Source organism: Carassius auratus, chromosome 31 (genome assembly GCF_003368295.1).
Source record: "Carassius auratus strain Wakin chromosome 31, ASM336829v1, whole genome shotgun sequence".
Lineage (NCBI taxonomy): Eukaryota > Metazoa > Chordata > Actinopteri > Cypriniformes > Cyprinidae > Carassius > Carassius auratus.
The window spans coordinates 20,219,889-20,236,495 of NC_039273.1; the positions used below are offsets into that span (position 1 = coordinate 20,219,889).

The 16,607-nt window shown below is 38.5% G+C and overlaps 1 long non-coding RNA gene across 1 annotated transcript in view; it reads right to left on the reverse strand.

Annotated features, from left to right (window-relative positions):
- Positions 1–470: 470 nt before the first annotated feature.
- The window catches only part of LOC113050767 (uncharacterized), a 41,459-nt gene continuing 25,322 nt past the window's right edge, over positions 471–16,607 (reverse strand). The window contains exons 3-4 of the long non-coding RNA XR_003276817.1: positions 1,637–1,765; positions 471–1,489 (exon numbers count right to left, since the gene is read on the reverse strand). This is a non-coding gene — a long non-coding RNA (uncharacterized LOC113050767). The remainder of the gene's footprint in view (positions 1,490–1,636; positions 1,766–16,607) is intronic.

Here is a 16,607-nt window from a genome sequence, read left to right on the forward strand (position 1 = left end):
ATTTACTACAGCGACGGATACTTTTATTTATAAATAATAGATTTAGTGAGAGGGGCTAGTTGTAATGCTCATATTGTAATGATGAGACAGAGAGGTTCGGATCCATGTGCAGAAATTTTAATGAGAATGGTCAGACAGGCAATGATCAGCAACGGCGTCAGGTATATAGGGATAACCAGAATCGAAAACAGGAACAAGCAGATGTCGGGGGCAGGCAGCAGAGAATCAGAGTCGGTATAAACAATCCAAAGGTCAGGTACAGAGAGATCAAACACAAGGGAAACGCTCGGAAATGACAGACACAGCAAATCAAGACTTTGCAGAGAGTGAGAGTGAGTGTGCTGATTATATGTGTGTGTAAATGAGGTGCAGGTGTGGCAAGGAGATTGATTGAGGAATGATGTGCAGGTGTGGCAGGGTGATTGTGATGCAGAGACTCATGGGAAATGTAGTTAGGGTGTGGTGCAACAGATGAGAGGTGCTAGAGTCCGGGTGACATCTGGTGGTTAATGTGGAATTGTCCTGATTGGAAAGCCCTCTACAAAAGTTCATGGGCGCTCCATGTAATGATCGTGACACATATTTAGGGTGGGTTTAGGGGTTGTTATTATTTCTCATCAACTTTCTCGACCCTAACCAGTCACAGCGCTTTCTGCGGAATTCAAAAACATGTTCTTAAAAGTTAGTTTGGTAAGAAAATTGACACATAAAAGTAGTCTGAATAATCATTCATTAATAATTTAACAGGCGAAAGAATGTGGGACTGGATGTGATGAATAAAATAATGACGAATAAAAAATTTAAAGCTATTTTGGCTGACTAGCAAACAAAACATAAATAACTGCTTTTCAAACAACCTTTTATTTAATTAAGTTTAAATGATTAAGACTTAATAATTTAAGACTTAAATTGTTTAATTTTATAATACTGAAGTGTAGTGGATCTTTAGTTTTGCTTTGTTAAGGATCTCGACCCACAGAGAGTCGCTGCTGAACCAAAGACTTGATAATAGTCAGCATTAAATAATTTGTGTCAAAACTCATAGGCAAATAAAGAAATTCTTCAGAAGTCAAAATCCTTTACTTCCCATTGAAATGACTGGATTTTACCAAAAAAATGTTACCGGGCAACAGTAAATATGACCACATTGCAGTTCAAAAGTTGTGATTCCTAATGCCTGAGTTTTACTTTTTGCATGTGCGTGTAGACAATGATTGCATTACGTTGCCGTTATGCTCCAGCATGTGATATTGCAAGAGGAAAGGTGTTTGGTATAATTAGGAATATATCAGCGATATCGCCTTTCTCTCCTTTTTCTGCGATGATGAGCCATACTGCCGGGTCTGTTGTTGTCTAATTCCTGCTAACAGCAGCCGGTGTAATCACACACCCCAATTAGCCACCCCTGTGCCCCACTTCCCCCAACCACTTCCTCTGCATGCCTCTCCTCACCACGCTGCGTAATGAGCTTTCATCTATCGCTGCAGTCCTTATAGGAAAAGAGCACAAAAGAGCACAGTATAATCAGAGATCAGAGATTGCTATAATGTTGTAATATATTACTATAATGTGTTGAATTACTGTCTCTCTAAATCTTGGATTCCTAGGTTTATTTTGAAAGAAGTCTTGTTTTTACATGTATGGTAACGATGTGCTCATATTGGAGTGTAAAATGAGCGAAGGAGAGTGAACCCAAGAGTGTTGAGATCTGTATTCCAGCACCTCCTCTCTTTTCACTGTAAGGTGGCCGATAGAGCTCAACGCTCTGCAAAAAAAAAAAAAAAATAATAAAAACACATTAAATTAGACAAAAACACTTTCACCTGCAAATGCTCACAACACAAACAAATAAAGAAACACGCTGAAAAAAAAAACAGAAACATGCTGCAAATACTCACAAACAAATAAAAGAAACGTGCTGCAAATGCTCACAACATAAACAAATAAAAAGTTGGACAACATGTGCTGCAGTACTCACAACACACAAAAAAAAGAAATGCACTGCAAAAACAGAAACGTGCTGCAAATATACACAATGCAAACAAATAAAGAAAAGCGCTGCAGAAACAGAATCATGCTGCAAATACATCTCAAACAAATAAAGAAACAAGCTACAAATAGAGGCACAGACTACATCGGAAATATTTTAATGGACTATCGGATGCAAAATTCACTTTTGATGTTGTTTGAACATACATGTGTGTTGGAAGTGTGTGTAAACATCCATCCTGTGTTTTTTCACTATTTTAAAATCTTTCTCAAATCAGGTTCTGAGATTCTGGTCAGAATGACGTAGATCTGTAGAGGCCCCTCCCACAATAGTTGATTGACCGCAGGGGGAGACCCGAACATCTCCGATTAAGCAATTGAGTTGTTTTGTTGTTGGATGTAATAATGAACATAGCAGTCGTCATTTACTCCTGATTAACGGTACTTTCATTTTGAAGGGAATGCGTCGATCCATGATCTGCCTAAATGTGTCTATGTTCATGCAAATCATTCGTGATCAAGCTTCATGTACAGGAGAATTGAGTGTAAGGGTTTTTTATGAATCTTTGCAAATCGCCTTTCATTAATATGTGCTAGTAAGCAAGTTTCGTGTCAACTCATGGAAGAGGGGCTGGGTTCATCAGAGCTCATTAGCATTTAAAGCAACATAGACTAGAATGACTTGCTAAAAACAGAACTAATTTTGACAGGGAAAAAAGTATGTTATAGACTTTTCATTAAGACCCTAAAAAATCATAGCAACTTATATTAAATGAGCATCTGATGACCCCTTTAAGGGATCTATAAAGTGAAGAACATGGCTGGGACATATTTATCAACGTTTGCACTGAAAAGATTTTTGTTTATTTTAACATTCTGATCTTAGGTTTGTTTTTTTGTTTTTTTTTATGGATAAGCCTTAATAAGCTGACCAAATACACTATTACTATTACTGTTACTATTACTGTGAAAGCTTGCTAACTTACTTTAACAACTTTGCTTACAAAAACTAACCATTAGCCTATGGTTTTACTTTTGAAATTTATTCATAAATTTATTATATAAAAAATTAAAACAAAAACTGGTTACTGAAATCATGTGCAAATTAACCATGGATTTACTACTCTAACCATAGTTTAACCATGGTAGGCCTATTTGTACAACTGCCGTTATACAAATGGTAATCATTATGCAAAAAAACTTCAAAAACCTATGCAAAACCTTGGTTAATTTTCGTTTTGTTGGGGTAATTTTGTTGTGATCTGTGCTACGTGTGCGTTTCTGTATTTGTTTGTGTTGTGAGCATTTGCAGCATATTTTTGTATTTGGTTGTGTTGCAACATGTGCTGTCAAACTGAGGAAGATGTTTTTACATTTTCTGGTGCTTTTTCTTTTTCTTTTTTTTTTTTTTTTTTTCGTTGAGCTCTCTCGGCCGCCATGATTTGTCCTCAACAAATCAATGAGCCAGTCATTAGTACTGGTTGGTCTACAGAGCCTGCCTATTTAGCACAGAGAAATGTCCCATGTTAGTACAAGCCCCAAAAAATCTTTATGATTGTATGCTGTGTTTTCGGCTGATGGATGGTGGGAAGGCATAACAGACAGTATCTGAATTCATTCAGAAACACCTCTCTGATCTTTATCTTTTGGTGTATAAACATCTGCCCACTAACAGTATTATTTTCTAAATAAAAAATAAAAAAAATGCAATACATATACAGTGGGAATCTATACAGTGAAAACCTACAAGTCTGCATTAATTATTTTTCTGTTTTATATTTCATTTCTAATGTGTAATTCCTATGTATGTCTGCACTATCATGTATATGTTTGCACTATGCTGTACTTTCCCCTGAATTGGAAGCTTTTGTCACCAAGACAAATTCTTTTTCTGTACAGCTCCCACTATATGTATTTGTTCATGTTGGCATAAGTGTTGCCACATCTAGCATCTTTTTCACTTTTTATCGCCAGTCCTGTGCTGTAAAATGGGATATTTGATGTGACTGTGTCTTCACACTTTATGAAACATGAGCTACTGGCAGGTCATGAAACTCCACAGAACAAAAACGCACTAGTTCTTTTGAACAGTGATAAACTGAATTTGATCTGATACATGGCACCGCCGCTGTGGTATTCTGCTCAAACGGAGATGGAGGTCTTCACACATAACATCTTAAAGTCTTGAGGCGCAACAAATGGTCATATTTAAATGATATGCAAATATTAGATGCTGAGGGTTGGGTTTTGTCATTTGTGTGAAGATTGAGTGAAATGATGCAGGAACAATTTTTCTTTGATTTGTTGCATGAATATGTATTTTCTGAAAACATTATTAATGACTCCTTGTTTACATATTCACGCTCATATAAATGCCATTTCACTAATAATGTGTGAAAAAAGTTTGTCTGTTAAGTTTGAGACCATGTTGTCCATCAGGGGTAATGACGGTTAACGGAAATGGATGAAGAAAAACAGCATTAATCTTTGAGAACATTCATGGCTATTTCCACAGACACTGCAGTGCTTCTAAAAAAATTGGTTGTTTGAACTAAACATCTCTTTTTTTCTTCTTATTCTTCTTCTTTTTCTTAATCTTCTTTTTGAATAAATTCACAAAAAGTGAGAAAATAACACCACCATGTGCTTGCCTCAATAAAATCTGAACAAAAAGTTGGCTTTCATTGTGTGCTATCGTGTGCAAATCACTCCAGCTATGAAATTCTGGTCACATGTTTAGACCACTTCCTGTTTGTTTTTCTTCCTTGTTTACTTTCTGTGTGCGCACTGAACACAGGGCGTAAGTAGCCTACTCAGCCGAGCTTTCCCGTGTCTTGTGTTGGAATGCTTAAAACTCTTTTGAATGTTTAAATTGGCAAGGTTTAAAATCATGTGAAAATTATAAGCTTTTGTGACGAAAGCTTATCCGGCAACAGTGGCCCATCAACTGTCCTGAGCAGGGCCACTGCTGGCCAAATAGGTGCCCTAAGCAGGATTGTATTGTTGTGCCCCCCTTCCTCAAATATGATGATGGAAAAAAAAGAGAAAAGAGCGTGAAAAGAGAACTTTAATCGAATAAAAAATTAAATTAATAAATTGTATTGTTTACAAATTACAATTGTCATGTCAAGTCAAGTCAACTTTATTTATATAGCACTTTAAACAAAATACATTGCGTCAAAGCAACTGAACAACATTCATTAGGAAAACAAGTGTGTCAATAATGCAAAATGAGTTAAAGTCAGTTCATCATTGAATTCAGTTATGTCATCATCTCAGTTCAGTTGAAATAGTGTCTGTGCATTTATTTGCAATCAAGTCAATGATAACGCTGTAGATGAAGTGACCCCAAGCAAGCCAGAGGCGATGGCGGCAAGGAACCGAAACTCCATCGATGACTGAATGGAGAAAAAAACCTTGGGAGAAAAAAAAAAAACCCTCAACCATGGTCCCCTATAATCTTCACCACATTTTACCCCACTAATGAAGGCCCTGGGCTTAAGACTACGACCAAACCATTTTTTCTGCGGTGCGACTATTGTTTTGTGAGCGGTCGCACTGGTGTGACCACCGCATTGTCCAACTCATAAGGCCATTTCTGTTGCATTTGAGACACATCAAACAACAAACGAAACGAAAGCTAAACTAAATTGCTACGTTTCAGCTGTGCAACTCGGGCCGCGACACAAACAAACTTGTCCAAGCTCAGAACAGCTTTACTCTGGAGTTGATTTTGCAACACTGTTACTGCACATGATGCAACAGTGCTGCCAGATCCATTGAGACACATTTGAATTCGCTGCACAATTATAAGGTTACCGCGAGATCTAGTGAGAAGAATCATTCAAATTCTGCACCGAAATCTCTGTTATAAACAGTGCTGACATACGTCAGGAAACCAGAAGTGGTAACGCTATCTGTAACCATGGTGTTTGTCGTAGAAATAGTTGAATGCATTATATCATTCATTTCAGGGTCTGTACAACCTTTTGAGTGAGAAATGTAAGCACTTTTCAAAGACTTTCAAGCATTTCACACAACTTTTTCCAGCACTTTAAAGCTCTGAAAGACGATACAGTTTGAATGTTGTTTTTTTAAAACACTTATGTAAAAATTCAAAAATACAGAAAATCACAATTATAACGAGTAGAGAGCAGCAGAGGAGCACATTTCTACTTTTTCTCTATATTTTGAAATTGTGAAATCAAATCACTATTATAAAATATCAAATCAAGAAATCAGATTTTGTCAGAATTTTAAACTTTTTTGTGTATGAAGTAAGAAAAGTCACCAATGTATCTTAAATTTGCTACTAAATCACACATAACCACTAAAGTTGGTCGGTTCCAAGGTCCAGGAAAGTATGAAAAGCATCATCAGAATAGGCCATCTGCCATCAGTGATTCAACCGTAACGTTATGAAGTGATACTTTTTGTACATGAAGAAAACTAAAATAACGACTTTATTCAACCATTCCTTTCCTCTGTCTCTCCAAATCAGCGTAGCACCATTTTGGAGAATAAGAGCTGCATACAGATGGCGTACGCTCTTCTGTATCAGCCAATAGGATACAAGGATACATTATTTACGTGTATCAATGCTTTGGTTTGAAACAAGAATTGAACATGAAATATTATTAGTAACTGCACTTATAAGTGCAAAACAATAGCAATTTTATGATTTAGATTATCTTTACTTTGAATACCCCCACACACCATCCCCAGGGCTACCAAATCTGCTCCTGGTGCCAGATCTGTAGAACTTAGTGGCGCTGGTGCCTCTGATCTAAAATGTTAGTCCGGAGCCCTGTAATGGTACTTTTACTTGAGTAGAATAATTTTGTACTCTTTCCACCTCTGTCTGCCATATTGTTCTAGTATATTCACCTTTAAGACTAAATCTTCCCAACTTTTTACAACACACAACTTTTATTTTGCACTTTGTTGCAGGTTACACAAGCCCCCATCCACCAACAACGCAGTACCTAGACCATGCACACACACAGGCTCACACACACACAATGCACCCTCATCTCCCAGCCCTCTGCTGAGCTGTTTGTTTAGGAATCTTGGCCTTAAAATTGTATTCCATCGACCATGCTCGCTATCAACACACAATTATCTGGGTTAATCATGTGGAACAGTGGCAAATTCACCTGGGGCTTAGAAACTAATGACATTCGCGTCTGGCCTGCTTTAGTGAAATAGCCCCACACCTGCAGCAGGAGAGACGAGATTGGCAAAGAAAATTTGGCTTCATTTTGCCCCCTCCCATCCACCACTGCACCCTCACCCCCCTTTTTTACAACACTCTTTCCCTGCTCTCTTTTTAAATTTCCATTTTTTTTTTGTGCTTACTCTCCCATTTCTTCACCGGTTTCCATTCATACCTTCTCTTTCCTTCTGTACATTTATCTGTTTTCATTTTTTTTTTTTTTTGCATTTTCTTGTCATTCTTTCAATCTCCTTCTCCTACATACCTATTGCTTTCCTTCAGGTGTCACCTTCTTTGTATCCATTTTTAAACAGTGAGTCTGTCAGAATACATCAGCAAAGGCATCAGAGTTGTCATTGTCAATAGGGCGAAGAATAGCACTCTGATCAACGTATCAGGACTCATGAGATGGGAAATATATAAAACACCAGAGCATCATTTGAAAGCCGAGATGCTCAAATGCACGCTGGACAGCGAGATGTGCTCACACTGCATAATCATGGTGTGATTGTGAGCCAGCAGAAAGACACTGTCACAACATCAACTCTCCCACATTCCCCTGGCTTTATGAAGTCATTTTAGCCAACTTCCAATACAGGAAGAGAGTCTCATCGCTCATAATTATTTATCAATACTGTGACATACTTTTCTCATCACAGACCGCATCCATGTGTGAAATAACAGCATGCAACTGGGAGATTATTACCTGTGTGATTGTGATAGGCTCCCTGTGTGCTTGGGATAATCAGCAAGGCACTGCCACAGACAAGGCTGCCAATCAATGCAACAATGAATCAACTCAACTCCTTCACCCAATCACATGGGTGTTGCATCTAGATCCGAGTAAGCTGGCATACCGTCTTACATGCAAACTGCATTGCCAGCACTCATTGCTTTCACAATAGAAGATGTGCATTTACGTTAATTACTATGTCAGCAAACAAGTAAGAATGTAAAGCTATTGCATGGCTATTCAGTTCTAGAATGCAGAGCCCAGACACCATCGAGCACTCTTGTACATGCTGTCTATATGCACACAAAAGCACCTCTAACATAAAGACCTTTGCAAGTCAACTCCTCCACACTGGGCCAAGATGCTCTAAGTTAATTGAAAACTAAAATAAATAATCAAATTTAAGGCTTAAAGGTGCATTTTAGCACATGCAAAGGAATCGTGCACATAGAACCGTGGTGGTGTTATCCTCCAAAGTCCATGACATGGTTTAACAGCCTCATAGAATTTATAAAACGCCCCTGAAGGCCCACATAATCTTTCCTTTTTTCCGCTTAACGGGAGATAATACAGGAGCATACCCTGATGAATCAACACGCAACAGCAGCTTTAGTTTGATAATTAATACCGACATTGGAAATAGATTTGTGATTTGGCAGGGAAGGTCTCTTAGTCTGATACGGCACAAGCCAAGCCTCCTGTTCCAGCCGGATCTGCATCAATTCAACTAATCTCATTTTTTCAATAGTGTTAATTCTTTGACTAAAGCCTGTTATCTCATTAAGAGCCCTGCCATGGGATCCGATGGCACCCTGACATCTGTATTCATTTGCCTCAAAATTAGTCCTGACACAAATTTAATGAAAAAAATTTCTCCAAACACAGGAGATTAGAAGACGGGCCAGGAATAACAGAAAAAAAAAAAATTCTATAGAAAGCGTTGTTTTTCTATTTTTTTTTTTTTCTTCAGAGGTGGTTTAATAACATTTCCATGCTGCCTCTGTATTCGGATGTTTCATTAAAACCTTGTGTGAATTAAGGTCAAACGTAAATCCCTCCTTCTAAGATCCTTAAATCTTGAAGCTGAACTGGTCTTTTCTACTGCGAGGTCGGGATTCTTCATGTCAGTCTCCGATTTGGTGATCAATGACATATTTGATTATACTGTTGCATCACTTTCTTTATTAATCTCGAGACCAAAACAATTCCAAACAAAAATGGCAGATGCTAAGTAAAATCTCTCTTGATCAGGCACCTTACTTCCTCATTCTTCACACCTCCGTCTCCCATCAGTCCTTGTTGCACGAGCACCAGCACTGATAATTCTCTGCTTGAAAAAAGTCATGAAAGCACTCATGGATGAAAGAAACTTGGATTTAATCTTTCTCTCTCTAACACTTCCAGTACACTGTGTTGATCATTTTTCTCAGGAAGAGTGTGGAGGGGCTGGGATGCGAAAGGGGGAGGACAGAAGAAAAGAGGGAATGGGTGCAAAATCATTCTGATCATTTGTGGGAAGGAAAACGTTTTCTATCCCTAATGTGTATGGTGACAAATAAGAGTGTCTATGATAATGAAAGGAAAAACTTATTGAAAGGGGTCATGAACTGAGAAATCAAAATTCCCTTGATCTTTTTACTTCCAAATCTACAAGGCCCAGTGCCAAAGATGGACAAGGTTTGTTCAACACCTCAGCGTGTGTGACATGTCTAACAGCGGCATGCTGATCTCTCTGATCCTCATTAACCTGCCGCAGAGCAGAGAGGGGAAGCACGGGGCACAGGGGCGCACAGCAATCACAGAACTCATTATGGACCCTAAAAGAGTTGGTCAGAGCGAGTGCGCAAAAGAGAGAGAGAAACAGAGAATAGCCAAAGGAATGAGAGTGCTGGCTGGCATCTTTGGAAAATTAAAGAACATCCTTTTGCTGAAGAGTTCTCTGTAAAAGTGGGAATCACACAATGCAGAAGACATTCACAGCACTGCCGAATGTGGCCCCTAAATTTGATTCAAATCAACTGCCTGTTTTCCTCCCATATATTATAAAAGCAGTCATCCAATGCCCTCTCCAGGGACAACATGCCAGGCCCTGGGCCCTTTAAGCAAAAGCCCAGAAAACGCATCATCTCAGAATATGACCTCCAGAGGGCCCACTCATAAACAGACAGTGCTCAAAGGAAGAAGGGAGCATAATTGTGGAGGGGACAGTGGTCCAACACCAGGTCCCCTGGTTGAGAGGTCTTGAATCCAGAAACAGTCATTTTCTCCTCATGGCATGAGTAGGAGCTAATTGTGCCCCCCGGGTGTGTCCTCTAGATGAATAGCATGATCCAAAAAATGAGAGCCATGTATATAAGCAGTCTTTTGACTTTGGCTTGCATTAAATAAAATTATATAATAATAATAATAATAATATATTTATTTTGTATAGCGCCTTTAAAAGTAGCTTTCTCAAAGCACTTTACATACAAGCATAACTCCAAATGAATAAACACAATGTAAGTACAAGAAAATAAACGCATAAAATCAAGTTCATGTAAAAGCAATCCTAAAATAAAATGTTTTAAGAAGAGATTTAAAAGTCACTAATGAATGTGCTTCCCTGATGTCGGCCGGGAGAGAATTCCAGAGCTTAGGAGCATAGACAGAGAATGCTCGGTCACCCCACGTATGAAGCCGTGTCTTCGGAACAACCAATAGACCACTCTGAGAGGAGCGCAGATTGCGACGTGGTGTGTAGGGGATTAATAAGTCAGTCAAATACTCAGGTGCCAGATTGTGCAGAGATTTATAGGCCAGCATAAGGATTTTAAAATCAATACGGTACCTAACAGGTAGCCAGTGCAGGGACTCCAAGACTGGAGTTATATGGTCCCTGGTCTTGACCCCAGATAGTACTCTAGCAGCTGAATTTTGAAGATATTGCAATTTATCCAGTGATGATTTAGATACCCCAGCTAGAAGACCATTGCAGTAGTCAATGCGCGAAAAGACAAAAGAGTTAATCAACTTCTCAGCTACCGAAAAGGATAACATAGGACGTAGCCGGGCTATATTTCTGAGGTGATAAAACGATGTCTTAACTGTATTCTGGACAAAAGGCTCAAATGACAGTGTGGCGTCAAATATGACACCCAAATTCTTTAATTTGGACTTAAACTCCAGTGCAACGCCATCAACAGACAGAGTAGGAGACCCAACCTTTCGCAGTTGATGTGGAGATCCAAGGAGCATGACTTCTGTTTTTGAGCCGTTTAGAGACAGAAAATTATTGGACATCCAAATCTTTATCTCAGCAATACAGTTAGAAAGATGCCCAACGTTCACTTGCTGACCCGGTCTAGTATGGATATAAATCTGTGTATCATCAGCATAAAAGTGATAGTTAAGGTTTAGAGATTGTAGTAATTGACCAAGTGGAAAGATGTACATACTAAAGAGTAGAGGACCCAAGACTGAACCTTGTGGAACACCCGTATGAACAGAACCAACCTTGGACCTATAACCACCCATAAAAACAAATTGGCTACGGTCAGTGAAATAGGACTTGAACCAGTCAAGAACAGTCTCTGACAAGCCAAATACATGTTCGAGGCGATTAAGTAGTAGGGCATGGTCAATAGTGTCGAAGGCTGAACTGGAGAGCAATAGTGTCGAAGGCTATATGGAGAGCAGTCTAAAGTTAAAGGGTTAGTTCACCCAAAAATGAAAATTAGCCTGTATTTTACTCACCCTCGAAGAATCCTATGTGCATATGACTTTCTTCTTTCAGACAAATCCAGTCAGAGTTATATAAAACATTGTCCTTGCACTTCTAAGCTCTATCATTGCAGTCAGCGGCCGTTTCTATTCAACTGTCCACAAGTTGTCAAATAAAATGTACACATCCATAATAAAACATGCCTCACAGGCCTTCATGTAGCGAATCCATGCATTTTAGTAAAAAACGAATCCATATTTCAACGTTTGTTTTATGGATGCACTTGCTTTATTTGACATCTTGTGGGCTGTTCAACAGAAACACCCACTTTACTGCAATGACAGAGCTTTGAGGTGCAAGGACAATTTTTTATACAACTCCAACTGGATTCGTCTGAAAGAAGAAAGTCATATACACATATGCCTCGAGGGTGAGTAAAACATTTTTGGGTGAAATAACCATTTTTATTGTCACAATAAAATAGAATAACATAATGACACATTTTCTTACACCTTGAATACATGTGAATGTATTTTTACAAATATTTTGAATTATTAATACATTACAAAAAAACAAAAAAAAACCTTTAAGATATTTATTGACCTTGATAGACAGTCTTCAGGAGCCCTTTCTACAATACAATTTACTTCTTCCTTTTTTTCTTTTTTTTTAGGTTGCATTAAATAAAATTGTATGGAATTCAGTTTCAAGTAGATTGTCACAATAAAAGGTCACAATCTTTGTTGCAATTTTTTATAATTTTTTAATTTTTTAAATATTCTATTTTATATATATTTTTGTAAAACAAATGTAGCTGATTTTAATTTGACATTTTAGTTGAACATTAAACATTTCTGATAGACATGTTCTGTATTCACAAAAATGAGACTGATGCCAACCTTTTTTTTTTTTTTTTTTTTTTTTGCTGGCTTTTTAAACTTTGGCATATAGGCTTGTTTTATGTATTTTATTTGTGTATGTATTTATTTATTTATCTAGTTATCTATCTATATGTGTGCGATTTTACATTGTCATGTATTTGCGTCTCGTCGCCTCTTTTAACCATATCTCCAAGAGAAAGTGAGAAGTGATTAAACTGCTTCAACGCTTGTCGTTAAAGCTCCTGAGGTAATTGTTTTGGACAGTTCTATCACACTGGGACAAAGACCCTAGGTGATGAGGAGGACGAACAACTGCGCGAGCCGCGGGAAAATATTGTGCGGGGGGGGAGGGTATGGGCACCGGTAATGAATCTGCCAACAGACGCCGTGGAAGAAAAAAAAATGATTCTGAGGTGATAAGACCGAATCCGACTCCCCCTTACTCATTAAAACGTACCTTAAAACATCAATTCATCGCGGAGGTTTGACGAGGGTCGGGACTGACAGAGATGTTTAAATTGGTTACGGCGGCGGAAGTGGATATGACAGGTTCAGGTGTAAATACGGCTAGCTCGCGATTCAGATTAACAGTGCGGCGCGTTGCGTCAAACATTAAAGACAGGTCCGCGCTGATGAGGCGCTTCACTTCATCGAAGTCAAACTTAACCATCTCTCTGAGCATCTCAGGGGTCTGTTTGCCTGTTCCAATTATAAAGGTGTGACAATAGACCGAACGAATGCATTGTAATTCTTTCATGCAAAAATGACTGCAGAGGAAAACGGAGAACACCGAGGTTTGATCAAAATGTGCCAATTTGATTCAAGTCATGTTTATTTCAAATGTACAGATATTATCTGAGCTCCCGTGTCTTTTTCATAAAACAGTGATTTATTTTTCAATCTCAGCAATGTTGTTTCAGCTATCTGGGATAAGCTTTTGGATAAGACCCACAGTTCCCTGTGGTGAGCGCTTCTTTCACAGTGTGACCGCTTTCAAGAACTGAAGCAACACTGCTCTCTGGCGGTAGCTTTTAAAATGTATGCATTAACCCAATTACCGTAAATACATAACCCTCTTGTAAATATATGTTTACCTTTTGCACAAATGTAGCCTATATTTAATTACAACATTCTTATTCTCTGAACAATATATATATAACCAAGTATGGTGACCCAAACTCAGAATTCGATCTCTGCATTTAACCCATCCGAAGTGCACACACAAACACACAGAGCAGTGAACAAACACACTGTGAACACACACCCAGGGCAGTGGGTAGCCATTTATGCAGCGGCGTCCGGGGAGCAGTTGGGGGTTCGATGCCTTGCTCAAGAGCACCTAAGTCGTGGTATTGAAGGTGTCTTCACATCTATATCTATATCTATCTATCTCTCTCTCTCTCTCTCTCTCTCTATATATATATATATATATATATATATATATATATATAGATATAGATAGATATATCCCAAATTCAATATATTATGCTGAACATGTTACAATTAGTTGGGGGGGGGGGGGGATCTGTGAACCCTCTAGCACCACCTTGTGGCCCCCGTGTACATTTAATTAGAGTTTTGTTCAACTTTTGATTATACTTTCTTATGTCAAATATGTAAAATACCCTCAATAATCTCCTTTTGTGGTATATGGAGGGCAGAAAACTATATACATGCAGAATAAGGGGGAGCAAATGATGAGAGAAAACAGAAAACATAGAATCATTGTCATGTAAACATAACTCTACACACATTCCTCTCGCAGTGAGAATGGCTGATTTTCTGTGTCCCTGGCTAATGCTCTGCTGACCAGAGATGTATAAAGTACTAGAGACCCATCCTTGAGTAAAAATACAAGTGCTCTATCAAAAAAGTGACTTGAGTAGAAGTTGAAGTGCTCTTTAAGCACCACACTTAAGTAGAAGTATTAAAGTATTCAACATTTTTTGTACTTAAGTATTGCAAGTAGTCTATTTTAAAATTTACTACTCAAGTACTGAAAGTAAAAGTACAAGTATTGTGTTATGTAGTTATTAAAGAAAGTAGTCAAAAGTTTAAACATATTGTTTTTACTATTTCAAATTATTAACCTAAAGGACAATCACAATTCCTATGACTAACTTTTTGTAAAAAAAAAAAAAAAAAAAAAAAACAGATTAAAGGGTTATTTCGCCCAATTAGCTAAATTATGTCATTAATAACTTACCCTCATGTTGTTTCAAACATGTAAGACCTCCATTTATCTTTGGAACACAGTTTAAGATATTTTAGATTTAGTCTGAGAGCTCTCAGTCCCTCCATTGAAGGTGTGTGTATGGTATACTGTCCATGTCCAGAAAGGTAAGAAAAACATCTTCAAAGTAGTCCATGTGAGATCAGAGGGTCAGTTAAATATAAAAAATAACAAAAACTATGACTTTATTCAGCATTGTCTTCTCTTCCGTGTCTGTTGTTAGACAGTTCAAAACAAAGCAGTTCGTGATATCCGTTTCATGAACGAATCATTAGATGTAACCGGATCGTTTTGAAACAGTTCACCAAATCGAACTGAATCGTTTTAAACAGTTCGCGTCTCCAATACACATTAATCCACAAATGACTTAAGCTGTTAACTTTTTTAATGTGGCTGACACTCCCTCTGAGTTAAAACAAGCCAATATCCCGGAGTAATTCATTTACTCAAACAGTAGACTGACTGAACTGATATGAAGAGAGAACTGAAGATGAACACCGAGCCAAGCCAGATAATGAACAAAAGACTGACTCGTTCACGAGTCAAAAACCGTTTACGAATTCGTGTCCGATTCGAGAACCGAGGAGCTGATGATGCTGCGCATGTGTGATTCAGCGTGAAGCAAACCGACACACAGCGCTGGACCGAGCGGATTCTTTTGGTGATTGATTCTGAACTGATTATGTGCTAATGTTATGAGCGGGGGTAAACCGAAGGCTTGCAATCATCGCCAATGACGTCATTACGTCAAGCGCAAAAGAACCGGTGAACTGTTTTCTTCAACCGGTTTATTGAATCGAACTGTCAGAAAGAACTACTGATGATCCGGAAACCGATGCAACCGGTTCTTGACTCGTGAACGAGTCATTATCTGGCTCGGCTCTGTGTTCATCTCTCTCTTCACAGCAGTTCAGTCAGCACACGCAGTCTTCTTAATCGCTTGATTCGCTCAATGATGTGCCAGCTTCAACAAACCTGCCATCTACAGTTCTGGCTGTGGTAATGTGGGTAACGAGTAACGATGCAGCACATAACAAAAATAACGGAGTAAAAGTATTAGACTCATCGAAAATATGTACTGAAGTAAAAGTGGAAGTAGGGGAAAAAAATAATACTCTAGTAAAGTACAGATACCGCCTTTTAGTACTTAATAACAGTAGTGAAGTAGTTCTACTTCGTTACTATACATCTCTGCTGCTGACTGATGGAATGAGCAGGAGGAGCAGGCCAGTGAGCAGGCAGAGGAAGACACCAGTGGCAGCCAGTATAAAAGACAGACCATAGTGCACACTGAGCTGCAGACTGGGGCACATTAAGCATCTGCACTTGAGGCCGTATCGCTCTAAAGAGTCTAAGACCTGCACCCACACAGCAAACAACAGCACTACAGACATGAGTAAGATACCTGTGTGGAAAAGCCAATGGTCCGTGGGTGTAACGTCTGAGGCTGAGACTAGGAAGTAGCTAGTGTAACGGGTACTTATGCCCATTTTAATAGGGGTTAATAATCCTGTGGCTCTGGATGAATGGTGACAAAAGGATCTTTGTCCTTGCTCCCAAATTCAATACGCTCGGTACTATTCTGATCAATATCAAGGCTAAAGTGAGGAGGGCTCCAGGCTTTATATCCTGTCACGGGCCTAACCTGGAATTTACAGCACATATGAAGCCCTAAATCATCAAATATCTCCCCTGAAAGGAATGCCCCTGAACCAACAATGACCTAAAGTCAAATTACCAACAGTAACAAGCAGATGAGTATTCACAAAGTAAAATTGACTGGTTCAGAATTAACAATTTAATTTCTGGAAATCACAAAATAAAAGAAAGTTATCTTAACCTGAAATATAGAAAAT